General features: G+C 38.9%; 1 long non-coding RNA gene across 1 annotated transcript in view; it reads right to left on the reverse strand.

Annotated features, from left to right (window-relative positions):
• The window catches only part of LOC108445511, a 14,884-nt gene extending 6,567 nt beyond the window's left edge, over positions 1 to 8,317 (reverse strand). The window contains exon 1 of the long non-coding RNA XR_001860398.1: positions 7,951 to 8,317. This is a non-coding gene — a long non-coding RNA (uncharacterized LOC108445511). The remainder of the gene's footprint in view (positions 1 to 7,950) is intronic.
• Between the last annotated feature and the right edge of the window lie 395 nt (positions 8,318 to 8,712).

The following is an 8,712-nucleotide window of genomic DNA, read 5'->3' on the forward strand; positions in this document are numbered from 1 at the left end:
TGAGCTGTTCAGAAACAAAAGTTCTCTTCACCCATCTCTGGGAGCATTTCATCTCTAAGAACAGAGGCCCTTCTCCTTCCCTGGGAGCAAAGGCTCCTCCTCATCTTCATCTCTAGGACTATCTCTGGGAGCATCTCTAGGAACTGAGGTCTTCTCTTTTTCCATTTGGAGCAAAAGTCCTCACCGCTTCCATCTCTCCCTGTTCAAACTTCTCATTAAATTACAGCCACTTCAGCATCTGCCTATCTCAGTGCAGGTGCTCTTGCTCACAAGTACAAGTTGAATGCTCCACCCCCCCGCCTTCATGAAATTACAACGGGATGCTCTGATATATCATAGCTTTACAACAGAATTTCAGCTTTAAACATCTCCTCTTTCTTCTCCCTCAGGTTTTCAGCTCTTCACAGCACTAAAAGGGTTAATCTCACCTCGGCCTTGCAGCTGGAATGTCACTTATCACTGTTGGTCACATGATCTTTTGCCGGACAGCAGGGCAGCTTCAGCTGAATCTTGGCTGCATTGGAGAGGGGGAGCCAAGCCCCTCCGGCTGCCCACAGCCCTGCTGAGGGGGGGGTTCCACAGGTGGAACAGGGCCCATCAGCTCCAGGATGGCCGTGGCCCGGCCTGGCCTGGCCCGAGCAGGGCCTGGGCTGGGCCCGCTGGCCCCCGCACGGGGCTCACAGCCACCTGTCCCAGTGCTGGAAACGAGAGAGAGCTCTGCCTGGGGTTTGTCTATTCTTAAATGTGGATCACAGAGGCAGTCACAACTCTAAGTGGCTTAAAGAATTGTCCATATTCAAACTGGTCAGCTGATAGGTTCTGTCAGCTCACAGAGGAAGCTGTAAGCACCCCTTTACAAGAACATCACTTTCAGGACTATGTTTTGCTAACCCATGGCACATCCCAAAGTTTAAAGTAAAAAAAGTAAAAATATAAAGCCCATATTTCCCTGTGTTGAAGAAGTAGTCATGTTTTAATAAGTTTAAAATGTTCAGGAAATGAGAAAGATTGTTTAGTCACACAGTACAAAGCACCTTACAAACATAAGCAGTTAGGTCTAGGTTTTTTCCCTGACTTTCTAAACTCCTAATTTACTAAAATGTTGGGTAAGAATATTTTGGTTATTATTAAATCTTAATAAAAGTCAGAATGTTCTGCCTGGCACTCTGCCACCCTGTTCATCTGGTCTAGAGGCCACCCATTAGGCAGGCTGCCGCAGAGACCATGCCTCCAAGCTGTTTGCCCCCCAGCACTCCAGGACCCCCAAATCCTTGGGTTTCTACCTGGCAGGCAATTAGAGATGACCCAAGAAGCCCCAGAAAGCATCTCAGTACTTCACAATGAAATGTCACTCTGACCTTCTCTAAGCAAAATGTCAGAATTTTCATTACATGGAAAATTTCAAAATGTCATTTTTGTTGCAGTTCTGAATGGTACTACTTTTAATTTCCACAGGACAGGAATTATGGTGTCTGTTTAACTATTGTCAGTGCACATTCGCCTTTCTACAGGAATCTAGGCTTGATAACTTTTTGTCTAATGTTTTGAAGATTTTTTTAAACAAGAAAGTGAATCAGAAATCAAGTATGCAATTCCCAGTTTTATGCTTAAAAAAGTAGTTCCAGCCCTCACACTTTGTGTGCAGAATAATTTTTCAAAACTTTCATAACATTGCCTGAGATCACCATAACTTTGTTAGCACAACTGTATGAGTTCCTGAGGAAGAAAATCCTAGTAGCACTTCAAAATTATTCCAATCCAAAAATTTCAGGATACTAAAAAAAGTAAAACATCACCCATTTCATCTACTCATGATTAGAAAATGCACTGCATCCATGTCATCATTCCAGCGTGTAACCAAAACACTCTGCTCAAACTGTGTTAAAATCTGCCTGTTTAACTGAGTAAATTAACATAAAAATGGTCGTTTCTGAGATGCAAAGTTATTTAATTGGCAGATTCAAGGGGTGAAAGCGAGCTGACGAGAAGGCATAGAAAGTGACTGATCTCTCTAGCCACATACATGTGATCTGCTTGATGCAGTCTTGTCTTGGGAGATACAGCATCTTAGACACTTAGACCTGATATAAAAGACAAGGGCAGCTTAGTGCCTGAAGAATATTAATTCTTGAAAAGACTGCCACATTATCATTTGTTGGCATATCTCCAGCAGAACTCAGCTATTTTAGCATTCACAGCTTCTCCAGTTAATATTCTTTGACATCTATCCTGAACAGATGTTATTACCGAGGTTATCTGTAGTTCTGTCTTCTCTGCTCATGGAATGGGATACTTTGGAAGGATGAGACGTTTTAGGCAGGAGGAACTTTTGGTTTTGTTTATTCAGGCCTTAATCTGCTTTATTTCTCGTCGTATTCTTTCCGCATTATGTTTCTAGCTGCTGCTGGCTTACATTTTTCTTTAAAAATATAAAAGGATCATTATGAACATCACTTTGCCCATTTTTTTCCATCTAAATATCCAGTCTTAAAAAATGCCATGGTGCTTTGCTGGTTTTTTCTATCCTTCTCTGTTTAAGCTACTCCCACTCATCCCATCCAGTATTACCATGGGTATAGAGAAAATAGGCAAGGGAGGGACCACACAGTGTTCAAAACAGCTCTGGATGAGGTCACGTTCATGCAATAGAAGCAATAGAAGAAGAGGAATTGACAAGGAAAGGATGTGGAAGATTGCTGGGGATAGACAAAAACCCACTAGAATGAACCTAAGAGTGCAAGGAAGTATTTTGTCACTGCTCTGATACATACCTTCTGAAGCAGAATAAGAGGAAAACCTGTATTTTTGAACTGTAACTAACAATAACATCAATCAATAACTTCTAAACCACAGAAGAGGGAGAGAAAAAAGACAGTTTTGCAAAAATGTAATTGTACAGTTATGAGCCAAGTTTGCACCTACCAATCATACAAAGGTATGAGTAAATAGCCAAATAACTAAAAAAGCTTCTGAATGAACATCATTTGCACATTCACCTGCAGCAGGTATTTGATCCACTGCAAATGTAATGCAAGCCTTTTTCACAGATTTGTTTTATGCTTTCCTTTAAAATAAAGACGTATGAAACGTTTACATTTACAGAAAACTAGGTTCAGCACCAACTCTATAGCTTGAATGGACTTTCAAAGAATTAAAGCATCAATTTTTATTGTAACCTGTCAAATATACACTCCTGAGGTATATATATTTGTCTTCCTTTCTTTCTGTGCTAACAGTTCAATCAACAATGAGAAAAACTAGCAGGCTCTCTCTGCCTAATCCTCCCATTTTTATCTCCAGAGTCTCATAGGAAGCACCAGAATTTACTGTCATTTCTGGCCTTTTGGTACCACAAAAATAATGACCTTTCCCCTGTTAATTTTTGATGAGATTTGTAAGACTTGAAAATCCCCAGTAACCTTGTTTTGGCATGTATGCTTTGCAGATTTCCAGTAACTGAACACTTTCTGACTGAGATCTCCCAGTACAGAGGATGCTCATGCTGTTCAGCAAATTTCCATATTTTGTTTGTCTACCCCTAGAAGAAAAATACATTTTGACTATATAGCATGTGAGCCAGTGTCTGCTGGGTTCAGAGGGCACTGCCAGCCTTATCTCTCAGAATTTGCCTTTTCCTCACAGGGTCTAGGTCAGCATTGTACATTTACTGCCAATTTTAACTTCTATCTCACATGTATTTTGCAGAAAGGGAAGGACTACATAGGTTCATATTAAAGGAAATTAATGACGCCTTTAATTTCTCATGAACAGATAATATGTGCAGCAGCGATACTTAAGTGATAAATTAATGTGGCTTCCATAAATGAACATGAAGTCAGAAAAACAAAAGATAAATAAAAATTTGTAAAATGTGTGACTGTATCTGAGCTATATTCCCATTTCCATTTCTGAAAGAGAAATACTAATTTATATGACAATCTAAAACACACCCAGTAGAAGACTTCCAGGGATCCTATTCCTTAATTTTGAGTATTCATTGCATTCCTAGCTGTCAGGATATGCATGTATACACTATACAAATGTTACACTGGGTCTCATGCATTCCAAATTAATAACTAACTAATGAGAAGTAATTTTCATTAATTATGTATTATAAAACAAACACATCTTTAAAAATGTAGGCAGAGCCAGTAAATAAAGCTGGTATTACAAAACCATAAATATGCTTGGCCTGTGATTAACCTTGTAACCGAGTGCAAAAATTGACCACTCAACCTGCATCTTAAAACTAACCAGAAAAGGAAAGAAAGAAAAATTCTGTGTTTTGGGTAACCTTTTTATCCCCCTCTGTGCTAGAAATACTACAAATACAAAGTGGATTTTTTCCTTTTGTGCTTGATCTCTAAAATGGATTTTACTTTTCTTTCTCTTTCCCATTGTCTACATAATATATTTTTTTCCAACAAATTCTGTGAGAAAATATACAATATTTTCTTAAACTGAGAAATGACACTGTAATCCTGCCTTTTTAAATCCAGACGTTGCCTTACATGTAATACTCTCTGCTGTGCTAGAAGCCCAGCAGACTCAGACACCAGTGCCAGAAGTTCAGTTATACTAACATTTTATATTTTTAATCATCTACTCCTATTTTCAACTTTATGAGCTGCAGAATTATTTTTGCTACTTGCCCATATTGCACAGACAACAGCATTCAACAGCTCTTTAACACCTGCAGCTTTACCAAGCTGAATTGAGAAATACCAGGCAATGTCTGTGATGTGATGTCTAGTCCATTAATACACATGCTTCTATAAACCCTAATTACTTTTGATCAGAAACAGATTATTTTTTATTGCCCACACTGCCAGCAGTGCAACACTGTGGGAGGGGGTGCCTGCAGCAGCTCAGCTCCCTGCGGTGTGAGAAAGGGGAAGCTCTACCTGTCCCCGGCTTTACCTTGCATATCAAGGGTTCACAGTAAAATAGTCCTGACACTGACCTCTCAGAGCTCCAGCAGCTGAAACAGCCTTAACAAGGTATTAACACAGCAACGTGCCCTGTAAACTATTACCAGCTGCAGGCTGGGGCGGGAAGCTGGAGCAAGAGTGAGAGAGGAAGGGAGAAGGAGAAAGAGAGAAAGGAAAAGAGGAGGAAAAATTGGAAAAGGGAATGATTTTCAGCTAGGGTGGTATTGGCAAATTCTTTTAACCTCTTTTCTGAATTTACCTTGTAGTTGCCCAGCAATGTGTCCTGTACTAAGGGTCAGCTTATGTCTTGCCATGCCTGAACTGGTTTCTCTGTTGAGTCCTACCAAACCATACTGTGCTACTTTAGCAACAACAAACATGCTCAAAACAACTCCAGGGAAAGTAGAGTTTATTTGCCTTAATTACGGGTGGCTAGCAGCCTGCTGAGAAGTGAGAGCAGCAAGTGGAAATACACCACCCCCTGCACAGTCCCAAAGAATTTTATGATCTAGTACATCAAATACTATGCATTCAGAGCAATCCAAACTTACCAGTGGTCTACTTGCAATATATTCATTAAGATAGATTTACTTCACTGGTGATTTACTTCTGCCTTTGGGGGTCTTTGGGATACAACACCACGCTAATCAGAAACAGTTTTAAATATGGAATCTCAATGTCATTTTTCATTCAGCTGAGCACATGTATTATTTGCGATGCAGGAGAGCTTAACATGGGGTTGTTGCTACACTCCCCAAAAACATAGTTCAATGGTAGACTGCCTGTCAGAGCTGTATCACTGAACTTCAAGAACAACCCATCCAGAAGCTCCAGCTGCTTGAATAGTGACACAAGATGTTACCAGGAATCAGAAAGTTAATATTTCAATGGTCTAAAAAAGTTGACATTTAAATGGTTTATAAGAATATCAAGAGCTACTATAATAAACATCAAGGGACTGAGTGCTGGATAGAGAAAAACTTGGGTTTCAGGACATGAGCTTAACACTATTTCGGCCTGAGAGGGCATTGTATTCCCTACTGCAGCTTGTACCCTGATACAGCTGATTCTAGTTTCTGGTTGGTCTGGTATCTCCACCTAACAAAGGCTCCTCTGACCCACTCTGGCAATGCCAAAAACCACTCCTCCTTTGAGATAAAAACATTTACATGAATAACAAGTAGCTGAATATCTGCAATGCTTTTTATCAAGAGGTATGGCATCCATTAAGTCTTCAAACAGGATGGGAATGGAGCTCTATCATTATGTGTTGCAACTCACTCATTCACTCTAAGAGCACAGCTGAATTATGTGTATGCATTATCTTTCATTGTCTGATCGGTTGTCTGGGGATGGGCAAAACCCATGCCTTGTGCTACAGGCTAATCAGCAATCCCAATTAATAAGGAAAAAATAGCTAACATTAAAATTTCATTAAAAGAGCCCATAGTCATAAAATATGAACAATATTTAATATCAATAAATATATATTTTTATGTCCAAATATTATGTGAAGTTACAAATAAGTAAATATTTGTGGTATTGTAGCAATGATAGTTTAAATAGAAGATAACATAGGTTGTAGGGGAATTTGGCCAAATTATTTGGTGCAGCTAGAAACAACAGGAAATTTTTAAGGTTTAAACTGTCTCTATCAGATAGAAACAGTAAAATCCATGCTGTGTAGATGTTAGAAATATTTTTTATTAATTTAGACTATTGTTTATAACATTAGTTACTCGGCTTGAAAGAAAACTAGTTAACCCTCCCAGCATAAAAAGATGTTAGCAAGGGAAGAGTTCATTGTATATGTAATCGTCTCTAAACTCAAGCTTTTTATTTACTCACATAGTTAATTTCCATTTGAGTTTGACATTTCATGCTCCAAAGCTTAGGTCTTTTGAAGATACTTTACATGTCTTAAATGAGGGTCAGAACTGAGCAATCAGTTCTGGATGAGTAATATGAAACATTTTGAAGAAGTTTTTTTCACTTATAACTGGGTGTCTCTGCCCTTATCATCCATCTGTGTTTCATATGTTCATTCTAATGACTATTATTTTTTCCGTTTCAACCACTTAAAGTGAATGAAATATTTGTGCATATGTGATATATGTTCCTGTATAGACTCCATGGTTATAAATTAAGAATAATTAAGTTTTTGAGAGAAAAATGGAATTGACTTATAAAGCAAGCTAATAAGTGAGGGAGACTGAATTCACAGTCTGGGTTGTAAGACATTATTTTACTAGAAACCACAATTCTGCAGACAAAGTCAAATCCGACTGCAGTGGCAGAAACGTTGGCCAGGAAGCAGTCTGTCATTGTTCGTCCTTTACCTGTCCCTTTTCCCTGAATTGATGAGAAAAAGAGCCAAAAAGTGCACTTTTTCACAGATAGGGAGAATTCAGCTGATCAAGACAGAAGAAGAAAGGAATAAAACAGATAAGGAAAAATAATGAGAAAAGATGACATTCAAAGGGAACACATAACAGGAACATCACAGGAAAGGAAAAGTGAAGTGGGAGGAAGAGAAAGGTGATAGTAGTTGGAAGAACCATGCAAAAAAGGTGGGCAGAGTAAAACGTTTAACATAATGGAGTGAAGAGGAACATGACAGAAAAGACAATATGGCTGAAAAAAACAAAGTATAAAGCTCGTATGTAGAAACAAAACATGGAGGAAAAAAAGTAAATTGTTAGGAAGAAAAGTAGAAAAAAGTGAAGAGTTTTTTTACAAAAACATTGCAAATGTGCATAAACAGTGAATGAAAGTGAGTTTGGATGATGGGAAGCATATAGAGGAAAGGTATGTGAAGGCATGGAAAGTGAAAGGCAGAGAAAATATATATAAAAATATGAATTAAATAAACAGGCTGAGATCAGCTTGTTTTACTTTCAGGAAAAAAATGTAGATTAAATTTAAAAATTAGCAAAGCCCCAAGTCTTCTATTTGACTGTATTAAACACAATAGTAAATAATCACATGAGTATCCCATAATCTGCAGTTTTGACTTTACCTGAGCAAGCTCTGTAAAAGGCTTCGAGACCTAAAAACCCAGTATCTTACAATTGTAATCGCAGAGATTCTTTCTATAGCAAGGCTGGTTTTGTTGCGTTTTCCATGTCCTGGAATTCATCATTTCCAAGAGAGAAAGATACATTGCACTTCCACGTTACTTGCATGCAGCGCCGGCATCTCAGACCCCGTTCCGGCTGCGTCTAGCTCCGGAGGCGGGGGACCCTCAGGACGATGTTCCCTGCTTGCTCCGCTCCGCCGCGTACCCGGTCCTGCAGTGACATCCAGCGTCCAGGCTCGGCACGGCTGGATCGCGAGCAGCCCCTGCTCCTCCTCGCTGCCGTCCTTATCGAGCCCCATCGTCGGATACAGCCAGCGTCATTTTTCTCCTTGGATTAAGGTACAACAGGGTGCCAGCGACGTTCGGGATAAAACTTTATATAAAACTGGCTTAGATTGTGCACCAGAGGTAAAAAGAAATTTATGCAATAGCATCAGAAGAACAAAGAGAAATTCCTTTGAGTAACTAATCAAAAAAAGGGCAAAATTTATCGACTGTAAATTCATAAGCAAAAGACTTCTTCCTTTTTTTTTTCGTTTTCTTTTAAAGCTTTGGAATAGGTGACACTGATTTTCATGAAAATTTCAGAATCTTTCTTCCTTTCTTCCTTTTTTCCTTTTTTTTTTTTTTGTGATTCTACATAAAACCACAGAATCATAGACTCATACATTTGTGTTGGAAGGGACTTTAAAGAGCATCACA

This window comes from Corvus brachyrhynchos, unplaced genomic scaffold, assembly GCF_000691975.1.
Source record: "Corvus brachyrhynchos isolate BGI_N302 unplaced genomic scaffold, ASM69197v1 scaffold213, whole genome shotgun sequence".
NCBI lineage: Eukaryota > Metazoa > Chordata > Aves > Passeriformes > Corvidae > Corvus > Corvus brachyrhynchos.